This window comes from Grampus griseus (assembly GCF_964374135.1).
Source record: "Grampus griseus genome assembly, chromosome: 1".
Taxonomy (NCBI): domain Eukaryota; kingdom Metazoa; phylum Chordata; class Mammalia; order Artiodactyla; family Delphinidae; genus Grampus; species Grampus griseus.
The window spans coordinates 67,953,451-67,971,219 of record NC_139017.1 but is presented as its reverse complement, the minus strand read 5'-3'; the positions used below and the strand labels follow the sequence as shown (position 1 = coordinate 67,971,219).

Sequence of the window (17,769 nt, the reverse complement as noted above, 5' to 3'; positions counted from 1 at the left end):
ATAGCTTTGATTTGCATTTCTCTAATGATTAATGATGTTGAGCATCCTTTCATGTGTTTGTTGGCAATCTGTATACCTTCTTTGGAGAAATGTCTATTTAAGTCTTCTGCCCATTTTTGGATTGGGTTGTTTGTTTTTTTGATATTGAGCTGCATGAGCTGCTTGTATATTTTGGAGATTAATCTTTTGTCAGTTGCTTCATTTGCATATATTTTCTCCAATTCTGAACGTTGTCTTTTCATCTTGTTTATGGTTTCCTTTGCTGTGCAAAAGCTTTTAAGTTTCATTAGGTCCCATTTGTTTATTTTTGTTTTTATTTCCATTTCTCTAGGAGGTGGGTCAAAAAGGATCTTGCTGTGATTTATGTCAGAGTGTTCTGCCTATGTTTTTCTCTAAGAGTTTGGCAGTGTCTGATCTTACATTTAGATCTTTAATACATTTTGAGTTTATTTTTGTGTATGGTGTTACGGAGTGTTCTAATTTCATTCTTTTACATGTAACTGTCTGGTTCTCCCAACACCACTTATTGAAGAGGCTGTCTTTTCTCCATTGTATATTCTTGCCTCATTTATCAAAGATAAGGTGACCATATGTCGCAGGCAGATTCTTAACCACTGTGCCACCAGGGAAGTCCCTGATAGTATCATTTGATGCACAAAAGTTTTTTGTTTTAATGAAGGCTGGTTTATTTGTTTTTTCTTTTGTTGCCTATGCTTTTGGTGTCATATTCAAGAAATTGTGCCAAATCCAATGTAATGAAGATTTTCCCCTGTGTTTCTTCTAAGAGTTTTATAGTCTTAGTTTTTATATTTATCTCTTTGATACATTTGAGTTGATTTTTCTATATTATTTAAGGCAAGATTCACCTTCATTCTTTTGCATTAGGATGTCTTATTTTCCCAGTACCATTTGTTGAAAAGGCTGTCCTTTCCCTATTGAATGTTCTTGGCGTCCTTGTCAAAAATCATTTGGACATATATTTGAGGGTTTATATCTGGTCTATTCTGTTTTATTCTACAGCACCCTGTGTCTGTCTTATGCCCCTGCCACACTCTTTTGATTACTGTAGCTTTGAAGTAAGTTTTGAAATCAGAAAGTGTGAATCCTCTAACTTTGTTCCTTTTCAGGATTGTTTTGGCCATTCAGGGTTGAATTTAATAAAATACATGTTTTGGAATCTCTCCAGATGATTATTTCTTTTCTCCCCTTTAATTTGTTTAAACAAAACCTTGCAATAAATGATTTCTTTTGCAAAATATATTCAAAGTCTTAAAAGAGAAAAATCTTCCACCTAGAATACTCTACCCAGCAAGATTGCCATTTAGAATAGGTGGAGAAATAAAGAATTTCTCAGACAAGCAAAAACTAAAAGAATACAGCAATACTAAACCTATCCTAAAAGATATATTGAAAGGCCGTCTCTAAATAGAAGAGAAGCAAGAAGAAATAGGAAGGAGTAAATCCAGCTGGAAAGTAAATCACTTAAATTACCCAGTATACAGATCAAAAAGAAAAAAAAAACTGTTTGTGAAAGCAATGATAAACACAAGGAACAGCAAAAGGATAAACATGAAGATGTAAAAAGGGACATCAAAATCATAAAGTGTGGGGAAGGAGAGTAAGAAAATCCATATTCTTTTTCTTTATTTTTTAAAATTTATTTATTTTATGTGTTTTTACTTTTTTTGGTTGTGTTGGGTCTTCGTTGCTGCACAGAGGCTTTCTCTAGTTGCAGCGAGCAGGGGCTACTCTTCACGGCAGTGCATGAGCTTCTCATTGTGGTGGCTTCTCTTGTTGCGGAGCATGGGCTTTAGGCATGCAGGCTCAGTAGTTGTGGCTTGTGGGCTCTAGAGCACAGGTTCAGTAGTTGTGGCACACAGGCTTAGTTGTTCTGTGACATGTGGGATCTTCCCAGACCAGGGCTTGAACCCATGTTCCTTGCATTGGCAGGCAGATTCTTAACCACTGTGCCACCAGGGAAGCCTTCTTTTTCCTTTTTTTAGAACGTGTTTGAGTCTATATCACTATCAGTCCAAAGCAAGCAGATATAGGAATGGGTTAACATATTGGAAAAACAGGGCAACCACAAATAAAAAACTTACAATAGAGTCACAAAAACCTAACAGAAGAGAACACAAGTATAAAATAAAAAGAAATAATCAAACCACAAAAAGAAAAAGAAAAAAGAAAGGAACACAGAAGAAATAAAGAATCAACTGGAAAGCAAGGTTTGAAATGGCAATTAATACACATATATCAATAATTACCTTAAATGTTGATGGACAGAATGTTCCAATCAAAAGACATAGAGTGGCAGATTGGATTTGAAAGACAAGAGCTTACAATATGCTGCCTACAAGAGACCCACTTTAGGGAAAAAGGCACACATAGATTGAAAGTGAGGGGATGGAAAAAGATTTCATTCAGGGACTTCCCTGGTGGTGCAGTAGTTAAGAATCTGCTTACCAATGAAGGGGACATGGGTTTGATTCCTGCTCTGGGAAGATCCCACATGCCACGGATTAACTAAGCCTGTGCACCACAACTACTGATCCTGTGCTCTAGGGCCCATGTGCCACGACTACTGAGCCCACATGCTGCAACTAATGAAGCCCACTTTCCTAGACCCTGTGCTCCACAACAAGAGAAGCCACCACAATGAGAAGCCTGCACACCACAACAAAGAGTAGCCCCCGTTTGCTACAACTAGAGAAAGCCCACATGCAGCAATGAAGACCTAATGCAGCCAAAAAAAAAAAAAAAAGTTATTTCATGCAAATGGACATGACAAGGAAGTGGGAGTTGCAATACTCATATCAGACAAAATAGTCTTTAAAGCAAAGGCTATAAAAAAAGATAAAGAAGTACAGTATATAATGATAAAAGAATCAATACAAGATGAGACTTTTACACTCATCAACATATATGCACCTAATATAGGAAGACCCAAATACATAAAACAAATACTAACAGACATAAACGGAGAAATTGATATGAATACAATAATACTAGGAGAGGTTAACATCCAACTCACATCAATGGACAGACCTTCCAGACAGAGAACCAATGAGGCAACAGAGGTCCTAAATGATACAATAGAACAGTTAGACTTAATTGATATTTTCAGGGCACTACATCAAAAAAACCCACAGAATATACATTCTTTTCAAGTGCACATAGAACATTCTCTAGAATTGACCATATCCTAGGGCACAAAACTAACTTCAAGAAATTTAAGAGTATAGAAATTATTTCAAGCATCTTCTCTGACCACAATGGCATGAAACTAGAAATCAACCACAGGAAAAGAAATGAGAAAAAAAAAAAGATTATATGGAGACTAAATAACATGACACTAAAAAACCAATGGGTCAATGAAGAAGTCACAAAGGAAATTAAAAAATGCCTTGAGACAAATGACAATGAAAACACAACTTACAAAATCTATGGGATGCAGCAAAAACATTTCTCAGAGGGAAGTTCATAGCATACAGACTTTCATCCAAAGAAAGAAAAATCTCAAATAAACAACTTAACCTACCACCTAAAAGAATTAGAAAAAGAAGAACAAAACCTAAAGTTAGCAGAAGGAAGGAAATAATAAAGATCAGGGAGAAAATAAATAAATAGAGATTTTAAAAATACAATAGAAAAAAGCAACAAAACCAAGAGCTTGTTCTTTGAAAGCATAAACAAAATTAACAAATCACTGGCCAGATTCACAAAGAAGAAAAGAGAGAGAACCCAAATAAACAAAATAAGAAATGAAAAAGGAGAAATCTCAACTGATAGCACAGAAATTAAAAAAAAATAAGAGAATACTATGAACAATTATATGCCAACAAATTTGACAACCTAGAAGAAATGGACAGCTTCCTAGAAACATACAGCCCAGCAAAATTCAATCAAGCAGAAATAGATAATTTGAACAGACCTATTACTAGAAGTGAAATAGAATTTGTAATTAAAAAACTTTCTACAAACAAAAGTCCAGGACCAGATGGCTTCACAGGTGAATTCTACCAAACATACAAAGAAGAACTTATACTGATTCTTCTCAAATTCTTCCAAAAGATTGAAGAGGAAGGAACACTCCCAAAGACATCCTATGAAGCCACCATCACCCTGATACCAAAACCAGACAAAGACACCACCACAAAAGAAAATTACAGGTCAATATCTTTGATGAATATAGTGCAAAAATTCTCAACAAAATATTAGCAAACAGAATCCAGCAACACATAAAAATCATCATACACCACGACCAAGTGGGATTCATCCCAGGTTCACAAGGATGGTTCAACATATGCAAATCAATCAATCAATGTAATACACCACATTAACAAGAGAAAAGTCAGAAAAGTCAAAAACCACATGATCATCTCAATAGATGCAGAGAAACCATTTGACAAAATTCAACATGAATTCATGAAAAAAAAAAAAAAAAACTCTTACCAAAGTGGGAATAGAGGGAACATATCTCAAGATAATAAAAGTCATTTATGACAAACCCACAGCCAATATAATAGTCAATGGTGAGAAGTTGAAAGCCTTCCTCTAAAATCTGGAACAAGACAAGGATGCCCACTCTCACCACTTCTATTCAACATAGTATTGGAAATCCCAGCCACAGCAATCAGACAAGAAAAAGAAAAGTTATCCAAATTGGAAGGGAAGAGGTAAAATTGTCACTGTATGCAAATGACATGATACTATATATAGAAAACCTAGGGATTCCACGCAAAAACTACTAGATCTAATAAATGAATTCAGCAAAGTAGGATGATAGAAGATTAACATTCAGAAATCAGTTGCATTCTTTTACACTAACAATGAAATATTAGAAAGGGAATTCAAAAAAAAGACACTTTTTTAAATTGCACCAAAGAAAGAAAAATACCTGGAGTAAACCTGACCAAGGAGATGAAATATTTATATGCTAAGTACTATAAAACATTAATTAAGGAAGTAAAATAGGATTCAAAGAAATGGAAAGATATCCCATGCTCTTGGATTGGAAGAATTAATATTGTTAAAATGGCAATACTACCCAAAGCAATCTACAGATTTAACGTGATTCCTATCAAATTACCTATGACATTTTTTCACAGAACTAGAACAGATAATCCAAAAATTTATATGGAACCATAAAAGACCCAGAATTACCAGAGCAATCCTGAGGGGAAAAAAACAAAGCAAGAGGCATAACTCTCCCAGACTTCAGACAATACTGCAAAGCTACAGTAATCAAAACAGTGTAGTATTGGTACAAAAACAGGCATATGGATCAATGGAACAGAACAGAGAGCCCAGAAATAAACCCACACACCTACAGTCAATTAATCTTCAACAAAGGAGGCAAGAATATAAAATGGGGAAAAGATAGTCTCTTCAGCAAGTGGTGCTGGGAAAGTTGGACAGTTTCATGTAAATCAATGAAGTTAGAACACACCCTCACACCATGCACAAAAATAAACTCAAATGGCTTAAAGACTTAAACATAAGACATAACACCATAAAACTCCTAGAAAAAAGCATAGACAAAACATTCTCTGATGTAAACTGTACCAATGTTTTCTTAGGCCAGTCTCCCAAGGCAATAGAAATAAAAGCAAAAATAAACAAATGGGACCTAACCAAACTTACAAGCTTTTGCACAGCAGACCATAAAAACAAACAAAAAACCAAACAAAAAACAAAAGACAACCTACGGAATGGATGGGAGAAAATATTTGCAAATGATGCGATAGACAAGGGCATAATCTCCAAAATACACAAACAGCTCATACAACTCAACAACAAAAAAACAAACAGTCCAATCAAAAAATGGACAGAAGACCTTAATAGACATTTCTCCAAAGAAGACACGCAGATGGCCAGTAGGCACATGAAAAGATGCTCAACATCAGTAAATATTAAAGAAATGCAAATCAAAACTACAATGAGGTACCACCTCACACCAGTCAGAATGACTATCATTAAAAAGTCTACAAATAACAAATGCTAGAGAAAGTGTGGAGAAAAGGGAACCCACCTACACTGTTGGTGGGAATGTAAGTTGGTACAGCCACTATGGAAAACATTATGGAGGTTCCTCAGAAAACTAAAAATAGAATTATCATATGATCTAGCAATCCCACTCCTGGGCATATACCTGGATAAAGCTATAATTCAAAAAGATACATGCACCCCTATGTTCATAGCAGCACTATTCACAATAGCCAAAACATGGAGACAACCCAAATGTCCATCAACAGATGAATGGATAAAGAAGATGTGGTATATATATACAATGGAATACTACTCAGCCATAAAAAAGAACAAAATAATGCCATTTACAGGAACATGGATGCATCTAGAGCTTATTATACTAAGTGAAGTAAGTCAGAAAGAGAAAGACAAACACCATATGATATCACTCATATGTGGAATCTAAAATATGGCACAAATGAACCTATCTACAAAACAGAAACAGACTCATAGCCATAGAGAACAGACTTGTGGTTGCCAAGGGGGAGTGGGGAGGGAGAGAGATGGACTGGGAGTTTGGGGTTGGTAGATGAAAACCGTTACATTTAGGATGGATAAACAACAAAGTTCTAATATATAGCACAGGGAACTATGTTCAATATCTTATGATAAACCATAATGGAAAAGAATATAAAAAAATGTCTATATGAGTATAACTGAGTCACTTTGCTGTACAGCAGAGATTGGCACACCATTGTAAATCCACCATACTTCAATAAAAAATTTTTTTTAAAGATTTCTTAAAGATAACTAATTTCTGCATTCTGGAGAGAGCCCCTACTTGATTGCACTTTTTTCCTTTTCATTCCTTGCTTGGTTCAATTTACTAAAATTTGAATTAACATTTTTAACAATTATATTAATAAGTGAGACTGATCAATATCAGGAATTGACAAATTTTTTCCATAAAGGTCAAGATAGTGAACACTTTTAGACTTTGGGGGCTGTACAGTCTCCACTGCAACTATTCAACTTCGCTGTTGTAGCATGAAAGCAGCCCCAGTCAATATGTAAATGAATGAGTATTGGGGGGGTTCCAGAAAAAATTTATTTATTAACACTGAAATTTGAATTTCATATAATTTTTGCATGTCACCAAATATTATTCTTCTTTTGAGTTTTTCCAACTTTTAAAAATTGTAAAAACTATTCTTAACCCACAAGCTATATAAAAACACTTGGCAGACTGGATTTGTCCACAGGAAGTAGTTTGCTGATCCCTGGTCTATATTTTTCTTTTTTGGGAATCGTCCTCATCTAGTTTGGAATCAGTGCTATATTAATAGTGCTCAATGAATTTTGAAAATTTCCACTAGTTTTTACACTTTGGAACAGTTAAAATTACATAGAAATTATCCTTTCATTGAAGGTGGTGGAGTTAGCTCATAAGACCATCTAGGCTTGGTGCCTCTTGGGGAATTAGATAACTGAGTATATTTTCCATTTTATCTCTGGTTAAAGAAGTTCTTCCAGTTATAACCTTTCAACTTATGAACTATTATAAGTGTAAAGCTATATACCAGAGCAATCCATTTGTTCTTCCTGCCACAAGATGGCATTGTTTGTGTTTTGAAAAGATCACTCTGGCTGTGGTGTAGAGAATGAATTGGACCACGGCAAGTATGACTTCAGGAGGTAAAGTGCTGTTGTCCAGGTAAGAGAAGATAGTGCCTTGACTGCTGTAGCTACTGCTGGATGGAAGAAGAAAAGTTGGATGGATTATAAAAACATTCAAAGAGGTATGTCAGGGATTTTCAAGACCACTTCCACGTTCAATGGTTCACTACGAGGACTTATAGGATTCAGCATATAGTTATATGCATGGCTGTGAGTTATTACAGTGAATAGATAAAAAGCAAAATCAGTAAAAAGAGATGGTATATAGAGTGGTGTCCAGGAGAAACCAAGGTACAAGCTTCCAAGAGGCTTCTGCCAGTGGAGTCACATAGGATATGCTTAATTCCTCTAGTGACATGTGATGACAACATGTGTGAAATATTTTCTACTAGAGAAGTTTGTCTGAGCCTAGGATTCCAGGGTTTTTATCAGTAGTCATGCAGGCGCTATCTACCTAGCATGTATAAAATTTCAGAATCCCAGAAGGAAAGCAGATGTTTAGCACAAAGCAAATTGTTTGTAAAAGCAGTTCAGTGACTCCCTTTTATCAGGGAATGGTAGAACTCTCCCCAAATCCAAGTTCCGAGACACCAGCCAAGGGCCAACCTTGTAAGCACACCTTTCAAAGGATAGCAGTCTTAGGCCCACATTGTTAATGTTAACTCTTTTCTGTGTTTTCTAATTCCTAATTATGTTTTATACACAGGAAGTAAAGCCAGTATTTTTCTATTGCATTTCCATCTGAAGGTTGGAAACTTATTAAGGGAATATACTTTGGAATAAATAGCTTTGTCATTGAGACATGTGCCAAAGAATTACTCATTCCAGGTAAGGTAAGACAGTTAAAAGCTGTACAAACTTTTGCATCTTCACTAGTTAATCAAAATATTATACATTGAGGACTTCCTCTGTAACTTGCACAGGATCAGACATTGTGGTTACAAATGATGAGCAAAATCAGGTGTGATCTGTGCCCTGATGGAGCTCACAGTCTAGTGGGGAAACAGAGACATTGATCAGATAATCACAAGGAGAAATATTTAAAGACAAAATTTGAAAACTGCTGTGGTGGAAAGAGATCTAGTATAATGAGAGTAAAAATGGGCATCAGACATGGATTGAAGAACAGGAAGACTTCCCTCAGGAAGGGACATTTGAGCTGAGCCCTGAGGGATAACTGGGCATTAACTAAGTGAAGTGTGTATTAGAGGTAGTGAAGGTACGGAGTGGGTGGTAAAGCATTTCAGACAGAGGGAGAGTCTTAAGGCTAACATGTAGATTAAATTAAATGAAATGTGCCAGAACCTCAGAGGGCACTAGAAAAACACCACCAAAAATTTTAAAAAATCTTCTCAAGATTATCTGTATCTGTTTATAAAGTTGCTACACAGGTGGCACTGAAATTGTTCTGGGTAGTGGTTCCATTTCAGCCCAACAAAAAACGGATGAAGAGATGTAACTGTGGGACCTGGGAGCCCAAGCGTGTTTGCAAAGAGTTGCTCAGAGCAGAGGATCTGAAGCTTCTTTGATAAGTAGAGAGTAAAGGAAGTGGTTTCAGATCTAGAAGATACTGTTTGCTGTCTCACATACCACCTCTTAGCAAGTCATTTCTTCAAAGTTTTACAAAACATCCTGAGGCCCTGCACCCATAGTTCTGAGGGAACCACACCCTAGTCTCGTCATTGAAAAACCTAGTCCTTTTATCCCTTTTCTCCAAGTGGCACTGTGGGTGACCTATACAATCTTACTCTCAAATTCCCTAGAAACAGACTCAAAGTGGTTTCCAGGACTTCTATTCTACTCTTGATGTCTGGGTCCCAATCCGAGTTCAGTTCAACAAATTATTTATTTATTTATTTATTAACATCTTTATTCTTTATTGGAGTATAATTGCTCTACAATGGTGTGCTAGCTTCTGCTTTATAACAAGGTGAATCAACAAATATTTATTAAGCTCTCCTAAGGCATTGGCTTCTGTGATGAGCGCTCTTACTGAAAAGGTGAATAAGACAAAACTCTTATACTAGAGGGAGAGGGACCCCAAAACATATGATTTAAGTGCCCAGTTTCTCTGTTTCTAGGATGATCAAGGCAGAACTCCCTGCTCTACCTCTAGACATACGTATCTGCTGTGCTCTGGTTTCTTGTTTCTGGTCCTGGTCCTCCTTATCTCTAGGTTTTCCACCTTCTCTCAGGATCCTGGTCATCTCTCTCACAGCAGACTTCCTTTTCCCCATTCTCTGTCTGACTACCTCAATCCATGGTAACTTTGTGTCTATTCAGGGTCTGAGTTCTCCGCTGCACAGAGCCTTTATCATATTGTTGATAGTTTTTGATGTTTCAGCTACTTATTTTATCTCTTCTTTTCCTGAAAAAGCCAAGTAAGACACAAACAGAATAGATGTATCATCAAATATTCGTGTGTTTACTTGCTGAAATGGAGCTTGTAGTCTCATTTCTTAGGCACTTACAAGGTGCAGACAATACTTTATTAATAGAAATTTACAAATACATGAAATAAAAGGTAACATGTAGAAAGGATAAAATACCCTGTTACAAACATGGCACCTGGCTTCTGAAATAGGTTTAGCAGCATTTGCTACTAGTAAGCATAATCTTCATGCTTGTATTAATTAATCCAAGTTTTTGAGGATCCAAAGTTTATTAGGTACTGTGGACACAAAGAAGAGGAGAAAGTCTTCTGAGCCAAAACAACTTATTGACCAGTTGGGGAGACAGTTAAAAAAATGCCACAGCTATATAATTATAAAAGAATATGATAAATGCTACTATTATGCACTTATATACTAAATGCTGCAGGAGTGTAAATAAGGAGCTATATATTTAGCTTTGAGTGGGAGGTTTTGGAAGGCTACACAAAGAGGGGATAGTTGGTCTGATCCTTGAAATATGAAAGAGCCAGAGATGGAATGGAGAGAAAGGCATTTCAGGTGGGGGACGCAGCATGGGCAAAGGCATGGGAGTGGGAAAGGATTTGGTGAGTTTATGGACCCACGATATTCTATGTGGCTGGATCCTAGGGAAGAGGCAGGTGAGGGGCCTGGAAAATCTGATAGGTTAGATTGCTAAGGAGTCTGGTCCCACAGGAAAATGAAGTGATAACTTCCATGTTTTAGAAAGATTGCTCTTTGTGTGATAGCAGCCCAGGTTATAAAGGATAAAGGAATGAACTGAGAGACTGGGATAGAGAGGGAGGGTGTGTTTGAGAATTAGACAGATTGAGGAGACATGGTTGAGAGGGGCCAAATAGAGGAGTTGGAATTTTTTTTTTAATTAATTAATTTATTTATTTAACATCTTTATTGGAGTATAATTGCTTTACAATGGTGTGTTAGTTTCTGCTTTACAACAAAGTGAATCAGTTATACATATACATATGTTCCCATATCTCTTCCCTCTTGCGTCTCCCTCCCTCCCACCCTCCCTATCCCATCCCTCTAGGTGGTCACAAAACACCGAGCTGATCTCCCTGTGCTATGCAGCTGCTTCCCACTAGCTATCTATTTTACCTTTGGTAGTGTATATATGTCCATGCCACTCTCTCACTTCGTCACAGCTTACCCTTCCCCCTCCCCATGTCCTCAAGTCCATTCTCTAGTAGGTCTGTGTCTTTATTCCCATCCTACCCCTAGGCTCTTCATGACATTCTTTTTTCTTAGATTCCATATATATGTGTTAACATATGGTATTTGTTTTTCTCCTTCTGACTTACTTCACTCTGTATGACAGATGAGGAGTTGGAATTGACAGGACCTAATAGCTGATTAGATGTACTGGGGAGGTGAGGTGATGGGAATAAAGAAAGAAGACTCGAGGATAAAAGATTTTTTTGCTTTGGGTGGCAGCTGACTGGTGAAGCAGTGAAGAATAGCAGTTCAGGACACAGCCCCTGGAGTTGGAAGACTAGGAATTGATTCCTGGTTTTAATATTTGTTTGTCTGAGTTACTTAGCCTTTCTGTGACTCAGTTTCTTAACTTGTAAAATGGAGGATGATTGCAACTATTTTGGGGGTAGATAAGTTTTAATGTTTCTTATGGGCTTTAAATGAGTGAATACATATAAAACATCAGGATGGGAATTGTACATAGTAAGCACTCAGTAAGTGTCAGCTATTATGATTTGGTGGGCCATTAACTAGCACAGTGGAAACAGACAGAAAGCAAGTTGGGGAGGTCAAGGAAAGACTTGTGAGTTCAATTTTGGGCACACTGAATTTAAGATGACTTCTGACATCCATGCAGAAATGACCCATAAACAGTTAGAAATATAGATTATAAATTAGTGTTTGAGATTATGTGTATTTTAAAAAATTCCCTGACAGATAATTTATGTAATTATCTGCCTATGATAAAACCTCATAAGAAAAAAATCTCTATTTCCCACTTGCAAAGATATGGCCACTTTCAGGTCCCAGAGTTGATGCAGCTAAACCCAGAGGCTTGTGTAGGGCTATTCAGAACTGCCTGGGCAATCAGCCAGCAAGAGTGATGATAATAATTATCATCCGAAGAGAGGATAGTTCTCTTATGCATCCTCTAAATAAATTTCTCAAAGTCTACAAGCCTCTAAAGAATGTACTAGTCATTACTTCGCTTCCTCAAATCAGAACTTCCGGACTTTTACTAATGGGCCTTTGCCAAAATGTATTAACACTTTTATATGAAAAACCATCAAGGGCTCCTCACACTTGGATGGAGGATCATTAAAATCTCAAGGTGCGTAGCTGTTTCTCAACCATGAACTAGTATAGCACAACTCCCCAGTTCTTACCTCTTCTGTTCTTGTTTTTCTTGTGGTGTAAATAGCGGAAATTTACACTGTGTTTTTCTCATTTTGTAACAACTCATCAGAAATGCTTAAGACCTGGATTCCTTGTTTGCTGTCCAAAATGCAGAGAGGGCTTCTATCCAAGCTTCTTTAATGGCTGTTTCCAAAAGGAAAGCTGGGTGGTTATCCAGAGAACAATGGAATTAATATATGAACATGTTGACTTGGAGTTGCAGTTATTGTCTTTAAAATATTATTATATGTACATATTCATTCAACAGATACTTGTGGGCCACCTATTATGTGTCAAGCAAGGTGCCAGGTGTGTGCTATACTTGAAGCAAAGTGCCAGGTGTTGGGAATCCACAGCAGGTAAAGGGAGGCAGCATGGTAGACTGCAAGTACTTAGCCCTTGATGACAAGAAGTCCTGAGTTCAAATCCTGTCTTCCTAAGCTTACTGGCTTTGCTAAGGTATTTACTCCCTCAGCCTTAATGTAAACTAGAAGAGTTAATTTCTATTTTACAGCATCTAGTGTAGCAGTTGGTGTACAAAGTAAGCCCTCAATTAACTAATACAGGCTCCCTGCCCTCAAATAGCTCTTTATTTCCATCACTATTATTCAGACATAGCCCCTGTGCTCTCACTAGTTGAGGAGACAGGTATGCTATCAGGTAATTAAGATGTAGTGTAATAAGTGAAATAATAGGAGCAGGTATTGAGTTGAGGATTGAGAGTTAAAAGTTTGATATACCATGTTAATCTAGCACAATATCAGATACATTTGTGTTGCAAGAACCTTATTTCATAATTTTGGTTTAGCATCTTATGATGGTTTCAGGCCTATAAGAACAGCTAATATAATGATCCAGGGTTTTACTGTGTGCAGGCACGGAACACCTCATTTAATCCCCACACCAACCCTACAAGGTAGGAGCCAGTATTATCCCTATTTTACAAATGGGCAAACTGAGGCACAGAGAGGTTAAAATAACTTGCCCAAGGTCACATATCTAAGAAACCAGGATTCAGACCCAGGTACTCTAGCATCAGAGCCCACATTTGTGACCACTCATTACACTTTTTCCTATTGTGTCCTTAAGCTTCATTTTACAGCCAATAGGTATTGTCACTAATTACATGCGAGAAAATTTTACAAATCAAGTGAAATTCAGAGAAAATTCAAATAGAAGGAAAGTAATGGATCTTGAAGAAAATATAGCCCGGTCATTTCTTTTCTCCAGGAGTAACCATGAGAAGTGCTCTCTGTTTACATAGCCTGGACCAGCCAGGCTCCTTCCTATGCACCACTTTCCACAGGTGGCCCAGTCCAGCTCTTCTCTTGTGGGCTGTGCAGTTCATAATGTTCTATAGCTTTAAAAAACTCTCATTTTAAATCAGCTTCACTTTCTTTTTCTGAGAGGCATTGACTCAGTTCCCTGGTAAAGCCCACGCTGACTTGCGAGGGAGTGTCCTGTCTTACCTCTGTTTTCCACTAGAGGGCCCTGCCCCTGAGATTTCAATTTCAATGCACATTTTTAAACTAGCACATCTTTGTCTGATACAAGATCCTCTCCACTGAAAGAATACTTTGATTTTATAGACCTGTTGTTCATAATTTAGGTTGTATGGAAATATGTGAAGGGGAAAATAAGATCACAGTCATTTTACAGAAGGATTATCTGAGAACTGAGCCCTTGGGAATGGGGTAAGTAGCTTACGTCTTCATAAATCAGAAGACTCACAGGAAAGAATCAAACACGGTGGTCCTGAGTCCCAAAGCCCACTTGAAGAATTTCTGTGCACTGGTTCCATCCCAGGTTAGTTCTCCTGGAAGACCTAAGGAACACTTATCTCTGGTTCTTTCCTCTCTTCTTTCCTTTCTCCCTCTTCCTTCCTTCCTTCCTTCCTTTCTTTCTTTCCCCTTTCTTTCTCTCTCTCCCTTTCTTTCTCCTTCCTTCCTTTCTCTCTCTCTTCCTTCCTTCCTTCCTTCTTTTCTTTCTTTCTTTCTTTCTTTCTTTCTTTCTTTCTTTCTTTCTTTCTTTCTTTCTTTCTTTCTTTCTTCTTTCTTTCTTTCTTTCTTTTTTTCTTTCTTTCTTTCTTTCTTTCTTTCTTTCTTTCTTTCTTTCTTTCTTTCTTTCTTTCTTTTTCTTTCTTTCTTTCTTTCTTTCTTTCTTTCTTTCTTTCTTTCTTTCTTTCTTTCTTTCTTTCTTTCTTTCTTTCCTTTCTCTCCCACCCCACCTTTCCACTGGGGTGTTAGTATACTAAGAATGTGACTGAGTGAGCACACCAGAGAAAGGCAGGGACAGCAGTTACAGAATGAAGATATTCAGGAGCAATCCCTCAACTCACATAAAAGAGTACTTTTATTTTAGAAAAAACAGCCTGTTAGTGTGACTTTGGAACTTCTTCATCCTTTAGGACCACATTTTTTTATTTCCTCCTTCATACCCTTCCCTAGGGTGACTGCCTTTCACCTCTTCACACCTGGTTCATTGCATCACTTGATGTCTTAGCTGGTCTGTCTAACTCTGAAAATCTTCTCCCTCCAAAGTGTCCTTATACTAGGAATAGCCTCTGATGTCTGCCTCTTGATATGTAATGCTTGCCATGATTCGATTCCACTGTGCTTATTGGCTCCTATCCATCAGTATTTCCAATATGTATCTTCTTTGCAAGCTGGCTGGTCACTTTCAATTCTATTCAACAGCATTTATAGCTCACAAGCAAGGTACAAGACACCATGCTGGCTGGCGGTAGATGCAGAGATGAATAAAGCTATTACCTCTTCATGATCATGAAGTCACGGGCCTTGCCTTCAAGTAATGGGCAACATAGAGGGAAACAAATAATAATCTATACTGTAAGGTAGAATGAAATGAGTTTTAATGACAGAAAGACCAAAGGGGTGGGGGAAGGAGTGCAAAAAGAACCATAGTTAATTTGACTAGTGATAGCCGGGAAAGCTTCATAGATGAGGTGACATTTGAGCTGGGTCTTGAAGGATGTGTAAATGGACAGGGGATGGGGGCATACATTCCAGCTGAGCACTGCGCCACACACAGGCAAGAGACTGTGAACATGCATGGTATATCAGGGAGGTATCCCAAATACATGACACAGATCCAGTCCTTTTCTTTCTTTCATGCCTTCCTCACTTGGATGCCTTCTGTCTTCTTCATTCTCTGCCAAATTCCATCCATCCTTTGAGGTCCAGCTTCAGCAGAACTTCCTCCATAAGATTTTTTTCTGACTGTGCTAGCTCATGCCACTCTCTGTAGCATGTAGTTCAGAATTTAACTGTAGTATTTGTACTGTAGTTAGACCAGGGCAGACATCATGCTCATCTTACTCTTTGGAGGCCTTGCAACACCCAACACAGTGCTAATGAGAGTCAGGGCTAATGGGGACTAACAACTTCATTCTGCCTAAATGCAGTTTATTTCTGCTATCCAGCCTGGGATTTTTCATGGGGTTTTAGGATTTAGCTGGTTATGTTTGCTAACACTTAAGGGAAACAATTTTTCAAATGCTTACTTCAATGTTCTGCTCAGCCATAGGTGATTCCTCCTTAGTGTTGTCAGGGAAAGAGGGAGGGTCATTAACATCAGCTTGAACTCCACGACTTTCTGGGATGAGCCTTAGGAACTGAGGTGAATCCAATTTCATCATCTATACTGTCATCTACGAAGTTCCCTCTAGAGAATGACTGCTTCCTTCAAGGTCTATTGTTTTGATGGTTGGGTTCCCCTAAAGTGCCAGAAATATAGCTTAGCAATTCCTTTTAGAGAATGAGGTTACTGGATATGGCTTCTACTTCTTTTTTTTTTTTTGCCGTACGCGGGCCTCTCACTGTTGTGGCTTCTCCCGTTGCAGAGCACAGGTTGCAGAGGCGCAGGCTCAGCAGCCATGGCTCATGGGCCTAGCCGCTCCGCGGCATGTGGGATCTTCCCGGACTGGGGCACGAACCCGTGTCCTCTGCATCGGCAGGTGGACTCTCAGCCACTGCGCCACCAGGAAGCCCTGGCTTCTTCTTCTTGATGAGGCTGTTTGGAGTGTCTATTAGCCTGGTTCTGCAGAGAAACAGATCTAACAGGAAATAGCTATAAAGGAATTGACTCATGTGGTTATGGAGATTGAAAAATTCCAAGATCTGTAGTCAGCAAGCTGGAGAGGTGATGGTATAGTTCTGGTCTGAGTCCAAAGGCCTGAGAACCAGGAGAGCTGATCGTGGGCATTCCAGTCCATGTGCAAGTCCTAAGGCAGGAGAAGACTGATGTCCCATTTCAGACAGGCAGAGAGAGAGAATGGATTTTCCCTTACTCTGCCTTTTTGTTCTATTCAGGTTTTCAGTGGATTTGGTGATGCCCACCTACACTGGAGGGGAATATTAATCTGCTTTACTCAGTCTACCAATTCAAATGTTTACCTCTTCCCTCACACTTACAGCCTGAATAATGTTTAACCAGATATCTGGGCATCCCATGGTCCAATCAAGTTGACACATAAAATTAACAATCACAGAGTGATATAGAAGGAAAACTTGGCCAGAAAAAATATATTATGAGGTTTCTGAAGTGGAGCCTGAAGAAAAATGCCCTAGCAGTCTAGTTCCTACAGAAAGAGCATTTTCCAACACTCTATTGGGAGACTGTGTCTGCACAGCTGAGAGCTACAACTCTGATGGCTTCCCATGCCACACAGTTATATAGGGTTGGGCTGGTCCAGCCAGGTGTACCCTGAACAAAGTTTCCCAGGCAAAGGGACAAACAGAGACTGAAATGCAGTACACGCCAAGCCATGTACTCAAGTGAGGGGCTCATCTGCCCAAGGTGCTGTGTGGAATTGGGCAAGCCATGGACCAGGGCTCCTCCCATATATTGAGTGTGAGAAGAGGCTCCTAAGTGGTGTGTCATGGCAGATTACAGGTGTGCAAAATGTGGATCCTTCACATATGGGGTTGCTGGGAAGAGTCATCACCTCTGGTCATACACAGCCTCCAGCCATGAGCAATCTTGACTGTTTACCCCACTGGGCCACAAAAATATTTTCTCCATGTGCTGCGATGTGAAGAAGGGTGGGAAGCACTGTGCCAAAGGACATTCCTTGTCATTCATCAGGAAGGGAGCAATTTCAGAAAGGGCATGTATCCATTTGCTTATCTAGGCATGAGCTATGCCCAGCAACAAAGTGTTTGCTTCTTTGCTTACGTGTTGGGATCTGGTGATTTGCAATCTCCAGGTAAGTTCTGGGCAGAGCAAGTCTAGGTCTGGAGCATCTGCCAGTAGGTATGGTTGTAGCTCAGTTTCCATGGGGAGAATTCCATCTGGGAGC

General features: G+C 38.5%; 1 long non-coding RNA gene across 1 annotated transcript; it reads right to left on the bottom strand.

The window, feature by feature from the left end:
- Window positions 1–1,821: 1,821 nt before the first annotated feature.
- Window positions 1,822–17,760, bottom strand: LOC309827781. The gene is made up of 3 exons (XR_014297248.1): window positions 17,646–17,760; window positions 12,440–12,593; window positions 1,822–2,024 (listed from the first exon to the last, which is right to left on the bottom strand). It is a non-coding gene; the product is annotated as an uncharacterized lncRNA (long non-coding RNA).
- Between the last annotated feature and the right edge of the window lie 9 nt (window positions 17,761–17,769).